This window comes from Pleurodeles waltl, chromosome 6 (assembly GCF_031143425.1).
Source record: "Pleurodeles waltl isolate 20211129_DDA chromosome 6, aPleWal1.hap1.20221129, whole genome shotgun sequence".
NCBI classification, from domain to species: domain Eukaryota; kingdom Metazoa; phylum Chordata; class Amphibia; order Caudata; family Salamandridae; genus Pleurodeles; species Pleurodeles waltl.
In genome coordinates this window covers 1,362,914,053-1,362,927,338 of record NC_090445.1, presented here as the reverse complement: position 1 = coordinate 1,362,927,338, position 13,286 = coordinate 1,362,914,053, and the positions used below count along the sequence as shown (strand labels likewise).

The 13,286-nt window shown below is 43.8% G+C and overlaps 1 long non-coding RNA gene across 4 annotated transcripts in view; it reads left to right on the top strand.

Moving 5' to 3' along the window:
• The first annotated feature begins 399 nt into the window (after positions 1–399).
• LOC138300844 (uncharacterized) overlaps positions 400–13,286 on the top strand; it is a 28,589-nt gene continuing 15,702 nt past the window's right edge. The window contains exons 1-3 of one of the 4 annotated variants that reach the window (XR_011205027.1): positions 400–481; positions 1,423–1,515; positions 6,115–6,171. This is a non-coding gene — a long non-coding RNA (uncharacterized lncRNA). Of the gene's footprint in view, positions 482–1,422; positions 1,516–5,364; positions 5,996–6,114; positions 7,114–13,286 lie in introns of those variants that run through there. The other 3 variants (XR_011205026.1, XR_011205025.1, XR_011205028.1) reach the window with 3 other exon arrangements.

Here is a 13,286-nt window from a genome sequence, read left to right as displayed (position 1 = left end):
GTGTGTATATATTGATGGCTAGATTGGGAAGGGCAGCAGTGTGGCAACAGGAACAAAGTCTCAGCCGATTGGCACAGTTAATGTTTTGTGTTGAGATCTATTCTTGCCATGGGTAATGTTAAGATATATTTAAAATATTTTTATTGAATGGTTTGTACAATTATAGTTATAACTCGTTAACAATTTGTGTGTGTCCTTGTTCAAATTCAGTTCAGGAAAAAAGATGATTTAGAAATGGAATTAGAATAAAGTGTTCTGTGAATTCCGTTTTGATAGTGGCTCGGTAATTCAATTAGCGATTGGCTCGTCTATTTAATTCAATCGAGCCCTAATCACTTAACGGTGTTTCGAAACCTGTAACCTGCGATTGAGGGAATACTTAAAAGACTGTTGAGTTAACAAAGTTTGTAGGAGCTTTTAAAACTCCCACGTTTGCGGGACTCAATTCAACGTCGCTCGCGATGAAGAATCTTTGCCATGGGTAAGTGGTTAAAACAAAACAGTGATTTCGTTTGAGAATAACAATTTTGTGGGCGCATTTTCTTTGCAGGGTGAAAAATAATGTTTTTCTGACATGAACGAGTTTCATTATAAATCATTTCAAGTTGGAATGAATCACTGTTTCGCTAAAAAAAAATGCAAGGTGCTTTACTGTTTGTTTAAAGAGATGTGACCGCTCCCCCCCCTCACCCCTAGGGATCGGAATGATGAGAGTCATAAGTGTGTTTGTTTGATTGGGGTTATTACATTTGAGGGGCTCGGCATATGGTTGCTACAATATACTGAGATCTCATTTTACTTGGTATGAACTTGTCCTCCGTCCCTAATGAGACGAAAACGTTACAGATGAAAAAGTGTGCTCGGAGACTTATATTGTTTATGCAGGTCAGATGCAAAGTATAGTTGGTTTGTAAATTACTTGTTTATGTAGGATGCTGGTGACTAGTGAAATGGATATGGCTAGCAGCCGGAGTGATTTGCTGAGGTCTGTTGGAATGAGAGGGGCGCTTAGTTTCACAATATTTGGATTTTGGATGGCTGGATACGAATTCGACTTGATGGATTGAGGATGTTGCATTGCGAGGGGCACTGCAGATGGTAGTTTCAGAATATAGGGTTCCAGGGTAGTTTGACAAGAATCCAGCTTCTATCCACAACGTGACTGAAAGATGTAAATTAAAAAGTGTTTGAGCTCGCCAGTAACAGTGCTTGTAGGACGCCAGTTAGTAGTCACAATAGCTCTTTAATTTTTGTTGTTACAAAATGAGTGGCTTTGTTTCAGGACGACTGTGAATTAAACATACCATGCGGTCTGTTAATAACATCACCCATGTTTGATAGAGGGAAACTTTGTGGTTTCTTAGGTTTTGCGAATCCTTTGTATTCTGGGGCCTATTATGAGTTTTATTCACTCCTTTTCAGAGCGTTAATATAATCCTGAGAAACCTATGGCACAGGGATGTTGAAAATTCTAAACAAAAATGGCGGATCAGCTAATTTGGAAATCTACTACACGTGAGGAATCTACAATATTTGATTGTGAAAAGTTGGTGTTTCAATAATTTTACGAGATCTATATTTAATCTTGGCGAGTCTGCTTTGTAGATACATATATTCATTTTTCCTTTACTATAATAGTTCTGAATTATTTTCATTTTTAGGAACCTTTTAAGGAACAGTAAGATACTATTATTTATTGCGACATAGATTACAGTCGTTGCTGAAGTTATGTTTTCTATTGAACTATAACAAATATTTTAAGTCTATGTGCAGATAAGTAGATCTCTGGTTAGTACTTCCTAGAAAATCAAGCCTCATACGATAAACTGGAAGGTAGCCATGCAAGATTTTTGTTTATGTTGTTGTTCCTTACACTTATGGCAATGACGCTCAATGAATTAGTTAGTATAAACGTATACATCCTCAGGCATGCCTTATTAAGGGCTTACCTGTTTTTTCACAATCATTATTTATGAATCAACACCCCATTAAATGTAAGTCAACCTGGTCTGCGGCCTTTGTTATTTCTTCAGTATATCTGTATCATTTGCTATAAGAAATTGGTTTATTACTTGAGGTGTCTAAGTGCCCACTTCAAGTAATAATCGCAATCTTTGTTAGGGTGATCTCCTCAAGTCACTAAATAAACCTGAGCTCAACATCCTGGTAGCCAGTGCTTAATTTGATCTGGTGGGGGCGCCAGCACTTATTTTTGGGGGCCAGCACTTAGTTTTTTCATATGAGCTATATACAGAGTGCAAAAGTATGAAAAAACAGATCGGGTAGGGGGAGGGAGGAGAGGACGGCAAAACCGTCATAAAGGAAGAAAGCAGGAGCCCGCAAGAGCAAGAAAAAAGGGTGAGTGGTGTCCGGTAGTACATTAAAGACTGCCAGCTTTCCTATTCAATGTGCTGAAGCTTAATTGCTCCATCCACGAGTTTCTGAGCAGATATCTGGACACCTGCACTCTTTAGTTCACAAATCAAGCACTGCTGGTATATATGGCACGGAGCAAACATGCTTAAATTAGATATTTCAATGAATTACACAGAACTAGACAGTAATGAAGGTGAAAACTAAAACAATAAAAATCTCAAAGCAAATTAAAAAAATAGAGTAACATTTACTAAACAAAATAAAAAATAATAATTAAAGTTTTACAAATAAAGAGTGCCAAAAAGCACAAAGCGCCATTGATGGTCATTGGTCGCAGTAGAATAGGACCTATGTACAATTTGATGCCGGTTGTGATGGAGTAAAGGTCGTATACACCAACCAGGTTCGTCCTGGGCAAAATACTTTACCTTCTGACTTAGGGCCTCATTTAAATATTTGTGGAAATCCTGTTGTTCTGCAAGGTCAATGGAGTAAATTACTCCATTGCCCTGGTGAAGGGACCGCCCACCAGATATATAAATGACCGGAAAGCTGCAGTCATTCATAAAGCACTGTCAGGAGCCGCTGTCACAGCAGTTCCTGTCAATGCTTTTTTCTGTGCTGTACAGTGCTCCATCAGCAGGACAGAGCCCTCAACCAAGCAGGTTCCTTTTCTAATTTTCAGACAGAAAATCCTGAAATTGGATATTTCTTTTTTGAAAAATAAAAAATACAGTATTCCCCTCACTATGGGAGTCCTCTCCCATGGTGAGTGGAGAACTTATCAGTTTTCACAGCCCCTTACTACCAGGGTTTTCTGGTGGTGACAGGCAGTGAAAACATCTAAATCAGGTGGGCAGAATGACAGGTCAGCCTCTGACTCCCAGTTGACTCTTGGCAATTGCTCTTCTCAGATATCAGACAGCAAGTTCACTCCTCATTAGAGGTGGGTGGAATTGGCAGAATTTGATTCTATTAAAATCTGCAAAGTTACATTAAGATTCAGTGGTGGGGCGGTGTGGGCATTTGGTGCTATTTTCTTAGTGCAAAAGGCACCCTTACTTCTAAAACTGAATGCGAGTATGCATTTTGGGCTAAGAAAATAACACAACCGAACTTCACTCAGTGCCCTTATATAATCTGCAGTGATTACTGCAGAGTATGTATGAGTGCTGCAGCCAAGTGGTATGCAGTGGTTTTTAAACTTCAGAAACCACAGCATACCACTCTACAATGCATACTCCTTAATTACTCTGAAGTAATTACTGCAAAGTATATAAGGCCATCATCGACTATGCCCTGCAGGAGTTTTTGAACCAGGAGGGACTTCTCCCTCTTTCTGCCCTGTATAAAAAATCACTGCAGTGCACACTCTTCAGCACCCTTACATACTGTGTAGTAATAATTACTGAAGGGTATCTAAGGGCGCCGAGGGTGTGCACTGCAGTGGTTGTTTCTAAACAGGGCTGCAAGAGGGTGCAGTCCTTCTATGTTTAAAAACCACTGCATATTAAACTTTATTCTGCAGTGGTTTGTAAACATGCAGGGACTGCTCCCTGTCCATCCCTCTTAGAAACAAATAATTGCTGTAGATGAATGCAGCTGATGTAGCGGCAGATTTTAAAAGTTATTCTGTGTTACAAGAGTATAGCCAAATTAACAAATTCTTCCGACTCTGCCAGTGGAATTATTCTGTTCAGGCCTAGACCTCCTCTGATCTTTCACAAGTCCAGGAGTGTTCTAAAGTGGGTGTCTGGAGGTGCCACATTTATGCCTCGCACAAGCTAGTGGGTGGGAATGAACTTTGGCTATGTCCTTACCAATGGGGTAAATGTTGCCAGGGCTACCCCTACTCACTTTGGGCATTTTCAAGATGGCAGCAGTCTTTAACCAGAGTAAACGTGGCCTCTGGGGTTATGTGGTGGGAGTGTAATATGGTACTCCTAGTGTTCTTCAACATCTAACATTAAAATCCAGTTTGAAATAGCCACAAGAGCCCCAAAAACCCAGAGAAAGAAGTCTAGTAGAATAAAAAGTGTGATTTTCGGGAGAATAATTTTGGTATCCTGCATCTCTCCTTTGAAGTGAACCCGTGTTTTATATGTAAACCCACCAGATCCGTGAAGCACGCTTTGGCACTGTAACATCAAATAGAGGGCCAATGTGATTCAGGTCGGCCTAGCTGGGGGGCAAGCCTGAGTGTTAGCTCCATCTGTTTGTGACCTGTAGTCCTCTTTGAAGTTTATCAAGCATCTGGGCACAGCCAGGTGGCAAACTGTCAAGAGAAAAGCACCACTTCCCAACACCCAAAGCCTTTGTCTCAACTCTGGGAGCAAGTTCACACCTCGTCAAGGGGTTATTCAAACGATAATTTCTGGCTAGCAGAAGTGGCAAATAAAACATTTTCAGCATAATAACTATTAAGTAGTTGTTTAATTATTTTTGCAGCTGGTCCCAATCCTAAGATCCAGTATTAGTACTTACTATTATATCCCTGTGTTTTCTTATGGAACAGTCAGCCTTGCTAATGTAAAAATGGCTTTGGGGCATTTTCACTGTAAGGAAATTTGTAATAAGCGTTTACATGTCCTACTTGTTAACATCATGCATCCTGCCTTATGAGCAGTAAGGCCTTCTTAGGGACAATACTTTAAATGAGCTAATACTCGCTGGTACTTAATTTTGGCAATTTCCCCTCCCCGCCTCCCATTAGTACCGGAACTTCTCCATGTCTAAGGAGAATACTGATAATCACTATAGCATGCTGGGAGTTTAAAAATAAATGTTTATCATGTGAACATTCACAGCATTTCTTCTTTGTGGTGCATGCTCAAATAATTACCATTTCACAGCAGCAGTGATGAGCCAAGGACACTTCAGTACAATAAGTAATGCCACCTTCTCGGTTGCTTTATTACGTGAAGGCATTGAAGCCCTTTAAAAATGCAATTCTTGATGGCCTTCCCTTTCTTCTTTGCATTATAACAGCAAGTTGAGGACCAGAAAAGAGCATCTAGAGATAGCACCTACACAGAGCAGGTTAACCTCCAGTGCCAGCCAGGTTGACGAGGATCATCATCAGCAGCAAGGACCTGAATCTTGCAAGGTTTGATCCAGGGACCCAAGACTGGATAGTTACATCCAGGTCAACCGACGCTCAAGGAAGTAAGCATCGGATTCTTGCAGCTGGGCCCCTCTGTCCACCAAAAGATGTTCTGCATCCAGGACACTGGTACTCGAATCCAACAGCTGCTGGGCCCTCCATCCATCCAGCACATGTTATTGAGATCCTTTCCAGTGCCCCACACTCTTCACTGAAGTTAGACCTGGCATCCTTGGAATGGTTTCCCTCATAACTTTTTACCTTCAAATTAAGCCTGTGGAGCCCAGGGCCTTGCAAGACTGGTCTGGGCCTTATAAGGTGAAGGAGTGAATGATGCCACCTACCTCGTGGACCTCAAAACTCCAAGAAACCATTTGAGGGTACTACACGTCCATTGCCTCAAGACCCACTGTACCAGGGTTTGTGAATCTGTGTAGGGACTGTCCATGGCTGTTTCCTATTTCTTAGAATAAATAGGCCCAAAACAGGGAAATAGTTTCACTGAACTTGCTTTATTTTCACAGTTGTGCCGTCTTTTCCTTTATCTTTGTCTTGTGTCCCTTTCTTTTGACCAGGAGAAATGTCCGTAACGTTGGGTTAATATAATTTCTTCCCAGCTTTTATTTCTTCTTTAGGTACATCTTGGCTCCTGGGATGACTCTTGGTACCTCAGAAAGAAGGCACAATAACTGGTACGTGGATGTCTGAGGTCTTTCTCTGTGTAAGCGATGAGAAAGGGGAGGAAAGACGGATGTGTGGGGGAAAGAAGGTGGGGTAAAGGGACCCAGTGCACACTTTTGGTTTCACCAAAGTAATAGGTTTTGTGTGCCCCTTCACTCTTTAATTGCATGCTTTCCTTTCCAGTATTTACCCTCATGCACACTGCTGTCAAGTGTGTCATGAAACAAGAAGGAAAAACAAGATTCATGCATTGGTGATGCCCCCTTTTCCGCTTTCTGCCCTCCGTCCTCCCCCTCTTTCCTGTAACCACCCGTTCTGACAGAGTATGAGATCACGTACCTTGAAGAGCCATGTCCCTCCAGGGATGCAGCTGTCAGGTGTGTTTTCCTTGTCCACTCAAGGGTTGCAGGGTTATCTTTCAGGATTGTCCTTCGGCTCTGCCCTGGACACATCAAGACTCCTGCTACTCTCTTCCCTTTCTGCGGTTCTGTTCGCTTCTACCATGCCGCTGAACTCCCACTTTCTGTCTTTCTCCTCTTTTCTATGTCCCAGGGAGGCTTCCTGACTTAGCTTTCCAATCAGTCTTTTCCACGTCATTCAAGGGAGCAGCCAGATGGGGAACCTCTCGGGACACGGTTTTCCTGGTGTACCAGTCACTGTTCTGAAATGATTTGTCCCCATTTAACCTCTACGATTTTCCAGCAAGCCCACTTTGGGAGGTTTGAGTTGACCAAGCATCTGGTCAAGGATAATGGAGTGGAAGAGGAGAGGGAACCGCTCCCCGACCTCTTCTCTTCCAAGGAGCAGGATGGGTCAGTGGATGGTCTCAGTCTCTCCTCTACACTGACCCTAGAACAACAGAGACTGCCACCAGTTGTTGGGGCATTTTGTCTCTTTATTCTCCCTTACCCCAGAACTCACTACATGATGTTCCCATGATATTGATACTGAGGACAGAATGCCTGTGAAGAGTTAAATGTACAGGTTGTGTAATAAGGTGAGAGCCAGCATTAAGGAAGAAGTGTCCAAGATGCTGGATTTAGGTATTATTGAGCCCTCAAACAGCCCTTGGTACCGACCAGTGGTGTTGGTCACCAAGGGTTGGTCACCAAGGCTACCCCTCCATGTATGACTCCAGAACTTGCGATCTGTGTAGACTACTGTGGCTCCATGCAGTCACCAAAACTGATGCACACCCCTTCCCCGGAACTGATGAGCCCATAGATAGGCTAGGAGCTGCCACGTTCCTCAGCATGTTTGATTTAATGTCTGGGTACTGGTAGATTGCTTTAACTTAGGGGGCAAAAGGGAGGTCTGTGATCGCCACCCCAAAAAGCCACTTCAAGTTCCAGGAAATGCCTTTTGGGTTGAAGAATGCCCTTGCCACATTCCAGCAGGTGGTAAACCAGGTCCTAGGTGGGTTGGAGAACTTCAGTGCTGCCTATCTAGATGACATTGTAGACTTCAGTCCTAGATAGGAGGACTACCTGTGCCACCTCAGGAAAGTGCTTCAGGCTCTCCAGAGGGCCAGCCTTTGTATCAAGGCCAGTAAGTACCAGATAGGGCAGTAGGCAGTGGTCTACTTGGAACACCACGTGGGAGGAGGCAAGGTGCAGTCCCTTGGGGCCAAGATTGAAACATTCTCGCTTTAGAACCCCCACCCCGAGAACCCGGCAGAGTTGAGGGCCTTCCTAGACATCACTAGCTACTACAGGAGATTTGTCAAGGGGTATGGCACCATTGTGGCACCCTTGACAGAGCTGATTCCATGAAACAGCCACATCAGGTAATATGGACAGAGGCATGTCAGAAAGCTTTTGACATCCTGACAAAGACCATGTACACAACACCAGTGCTCAAATCCCCCAGCTTCTACCAAGAATTAATTGTGCAGACAGATGTTTCAGAGCATGGTGTATGGCCCATGCTCTGACAGCTAAACGAAGAGGATCTAGATCAACCTGTACCCTTTATCAGTAGGAAGTTGTTTCCCAGGGAACAGAGGTGTGGTGCAATAGAATGGGAAGCCTTTGCTGTGGTCTGGAAAATGAAGAAGCTGAGACCATATCTGTTTGGTACTCATTTCCTAGTTCAGACAGGCCACAGACCCTTCAGATCTTTAAAGCAGATAAGGGTTAAGAATCCCAAACTGCTAAGGTGGTCCAGCTCCCTAAAAGGAATGGACTTTGTGGTGGAACACTGACCTGGAACATACCACATCAGTGCTGATGGTCTCTCTAGGTTCTCCCACCTTATTGAAGAGAATTGTCAAGGGATTGGGTAGTTTTTCCCACTTTCAGATGGGGGACACATTTTAGACCTGACAGTCTTAGTGTGATTTCCCTTTAATGTCTTGCCTTCAGGCCTCCTGTTTTTGCGGACTTGGTTTTTGCTGGCCTTAGGATTTTGCGTACCTTGCCACTGCTAACTAGTGCTGAAGTGCCTGTGCTCCTTCCCTAAAACATGGTAACATTGGCATATACCCAATTGGCATATTTAATTTACTTATAACTTTATAATAAAGTGCACCACCTATGCCAAGGGCCTTTAAGTTAAATGATACTAGTGGGTTTGCAGCACTGATTGTGCCACCCACAACATGTCTCAGGCCTGCCACTGAAGAGTCTGTGCGTGCAGTTTTAAACTGTCATTTTTACCTGACAAAATAACCCTTTGGCCAGGCCAAACCTTCCTTTTTAATACATATAGTTCAAACCTAGGGTTGACCCTGAAAGTTTTACATGTCTTAGTGGTGAAAAACTCTTTACACTACTGCAAGGACTATCTCTCCCATACGAGAACATTGGGGTTACTGGTTACCTTTTAAAACTGTAATTTCCTTTTTAAATTTCAATTCTGAAAATACCACTTTTAGAAAGGTAGCATTTTCTTGCCTTATTCGTTTAGTGCCTGCAGCCTGCCTCTGGTCACGACTGGGTGTAATTAGCAGCTGGGCTTTGTGTATTCCTTCTAGAGAGGCACAGACGGTGGGAGCTCAGATGTGACCTGATGAGCCATTTGCGACTTGATGGGTCAACTTGGGATGGAGGGATGGATGGGAGGAAGGAGCTAGACACAGCCTCACCTACACCTGAGTAGGCTGTGTCCTGTTCCCACACAAAGGGCTGCTTATCCCCTGTAGCCAGTCCGGAGCTAGTGCAGAAAGGGAAGGACATCTGTGCACTTCAAAGGCATTACTTTGAAGTCTCTACCACATCAAAGGCACCACTGGGTGTAAGAAATGGACTTCAGACATCGCCATTTCATCATAATTTTGGACCTGTGAATACTCTGCCAGGAAGAAGGGCTACTGTGCTGCTGAAGGACTGCACTCTGCTGGACTCCTGCTTTGCTGTGCTGACCTGTTGACTGCTGCCCTTTTGCCTGGGAATGAGGACTCCAACTCAGAGTGACTCCAAAGACTAGTTTGCTGGCCTCCTGAAACAGACCCTCAGGGACATAAATGACTTCCAACCACCTTCCTTCTGCACCTGGTCTCTGCCATCTGTGAGTCTACCCTGCCAAGTGGTGCCACCTCAGTCCTAGACTCTTGGAAGTATGCCTAAGGTGCTTCTCAGTAGAACAGACACATCCTTTCTGCTGAGCAGTGCATCTCTGAGTTGAACCTATGCATCTTTTCGGCTGAGGGGCACATACTCGAGCAGAACCAAGGTATCGCCACTGTTACCAGGACTGGGTCCAGCACAGGAGACTCGTTGCTGCTACATCCCACAACTTGGATTTGAAGCATCGTCTTTAGAGCCAACACTTCCCGAGAGCAGGTCCTCGCCATGTCTGCACAATGCATGCTTCGCATCGCAAGCCATGTCTATGTCAATGCAACAGGACCTTCCACTGCAACCTTGCCACGTCTCGGAAGCAGCACATTGCATCAGCTGCGAGATGTATCTTTGCCTTGGATCCACAGAAAGCTTCAAAACTATGATTTAAGGTATTTTGTTCAGCGAGCCCAGCTGATCCCCGTAGCTGGCCCACACTCCTTCGCGGTCACTCTGAACTATGGTTTTGTCACCGTCCAGCATGACCTGATGTTCTAGGTTGTACTTTTAGGTGCTATGCAACTGTTTATTCTTCAAAAATTCCTATCCCAAGTTTTACCGATTGGAAGTTTTTGTTTTGGTTCTGTGTTATTTATTACATTTAGTTCTATTTTCCTTACCTGGTGTGGGACCCTTTTGTGTGGCTTTTCAAAGTTTTACTGTTTAAAGCGCTGCACAAATATTTGACACATTGCCTTCAGGTTAAGCCTGACTGCTCTTTTACGAAGATCCAACCATGGCACATCACATCTTCCATATTTCTTATTTTATTTTTCCGTGATAAGTTAGTCGGTGTCCAAACAGATGATGTTCACAAAGTCTGTAGAAATCGAAAACGTCAACAACCGCAACAGATGTGACAGTTCAAAACCATCCACAGCCGACACGTGTTTCGTCAATACTTGACTTTTTCAAGGCTGCAAATACAGTTCATAAAGGAAAGCTCATCAGCTAACTAATTTCGACTGTCTACAAATTAAGTTACTAAACTTTGTTTATACTTCCAAACAACTATACACAAAACAAAACAAAAAACAGTGGTGTCCTAGTGAGGTGCCTCCAACAAAATATTGGAGGCCATCTGTGGAAATTCAGTGTTGATCAACATTTCATGGCATGCCCATGTGTCCAGCTAGGGTTCACAAACACACGTGACAAACTCCAAATGACCCCATATGTGACAGAGACACAACCTGGTGAAACCCGTGACAAGCATGAAACCCATCTGAATGTGGTCACAATAGTGGAGAGCGCATAAAGATCAATCATTGAAAAGGTAAGAATGTGTAAATCATACCGCAAAGATTGTGTAATTAAAGTATATATCCGATCTTGCAGTAATGGTGCTGATGTATACTACACGTAGAGACAGAATTCTTGTTTCTGCGATTATCCAACTCAAGCTACCAGAGAGTTAGCACAGGTTAATTTGGGGTTTGCTTATATCTTACCCAGACAAGGATTGTGGCTGCTGCTTGGCCAGGGCTCACAACCCAGTCAACCAACAACTCAATTTTTCACCACAGGATAAAAAAGTTAAGATAAATGTGTGAAATATTTTCATTGAGACCAATTCTAGTGCTCAGTGAGCATATTCTTTTGTGTTTTTGTAAGGTGATGGGTATCTTGTAAATAGCCATTATGGTGTTAAGGTGTTAGAGCAAAAAAGATTCCTTTACATTTTGTTTTGTAACAGAGGTCCATTGGTCAAATTGCCAAGTATTCTTCTAATCTGGTGATTGATGTTTACTTTTTCTCTGCTTGCAGGATGAGAGGATATTGGTAGGGCTGTAGGATGTAATTGTTTTGTAATACAACAAACCATGAATATCTAATTGAACTGTATTAATATTTTAAAGTAATAGTTGAAGGACAAATGAAACATGTTCTTTGTAATGCTGGAATGCCATGGAAGATTTTAATGGGGTCAGTATAAAGCACGATACTTTATTATGTAATGTACAAACAATAAATATTCGCTTGAACTAGGGGCATAGCTTCCATTAATGCAGTGGCATCAAAGCACAGAGGCCTGAAGGCCCCGCTATATCCTGTTTATTGCTGTATTTCAGTGATCAAACATGGGTTTTAGGGGTCCATTTCCTTCTTTGCATACAGGCTCATGACACACTGGCTACCCCACTGACTGGAACTAGGTTTCCACATATTATCCTTGTGTGATTTATAATTTTATCAATCAAAATGCATCTGTGCAAATTTAGTGGTCATTTCTATGAAACTGGGAAATTGTTATTATTTTATTTTATCTAAATAAACAAGACCAAATACGATAAAAATCCACAATATACAGTTAAAAATACAAATTTAGCACTGCATTTAGGCATGCAAACAGTGCCTTGAGGCACAAATACTGAAAGTTGGTACCAAGCAGCGTAGTGACGGAGTCGTTCCTACAACTCGATGTCAATGGTGCTGTTTACAGAGTCGTTCGACCCCAAGGTACAGTACCTTAGTAGACAAGTAGCAAACAGGCCGGTGCACGGAGTCGGGGAGAGTGGTTTCGCTAGGTCCAATGCTGCATCGGTTCCGGTGCCACGGGGCAGAAGGGCAGAGGTGTCGCACTGCGGCGTCGGGTCCTTACTGCAGAGTGGTGGAGGTGAAGCGGCATTGGATGCGAAGTTTGTCCCTTGGTTCCCGCAGATGCGAAGTCCGGTGGAGTCACGATGTTGCAGTGCAACCTCACTGGGTAGCGATGTCGTCACAGGATCACAGGCGCTGCAACGGCATTGGTTCGTCATGGACATCGGACTTATGACACTCCAGTGTCAACGAAATTGGGTGCGATCGGTGGCTACAGCAACGCAAGTCCTACAGGGTCGTTGGAGTTCTACGAGGTCCACGGCCCCAGGACAGATGGCGTTGCGGTTCCGGGGTAGCAGCATCAGCTTACAGGGTTGTTGGGTTTGTCGCACTCAGGAAGGTCCACTGAATGGGGGCAGGCAGTGTCGCAGTTCCGGACATCGGCATCCTTTGCAAAGTTGCACAGAGTCGTCCATCGTCGCTAGACTATGTTTTCTCCAGGAATTCACTTCCAGGTACCAGAAACTGGAATGGCACCCTCTGGCAAGCTAGAGTCCACAGCAAGTAGACTCGGGTCTGGTTGGTGAACCCTTTGCTGTCCCTGAGGCTTCAAAACAGGAGGTAAGCTCTACTCCAAGCCCTTGGAGTGAGTTCTCAAGCAGGAATGCAACAAAGTACAGTCTCTGTCCCCTTGCACAGACAGAAGCAGCATCTGCAGGATATCCCAACACAGCACAGTCACAGGCCAGGGCAACACTTCTCCTCAGCTCTTCAGATCTTCTCCAGGCAGAGATTCCTCTTGACTCCTTGAAGTCTTTTAATTTTTAGGGGTTTTGGGTCCACTACTTATACCCCTTTCTGCCTCTGAAGTAGGCAAATTTCAAAGGAAAATCTCTCTTGTTTGTGAGAACCTACCTTGCCCAGGCCAGGCCCCAGACACACACCAGGGGGTTGTAGATTGCATTGTGTGGCAGGCACAGCCCTTTCAGGTGTGAGTGACCACTCCTCCCCTCCCTCCCAACACA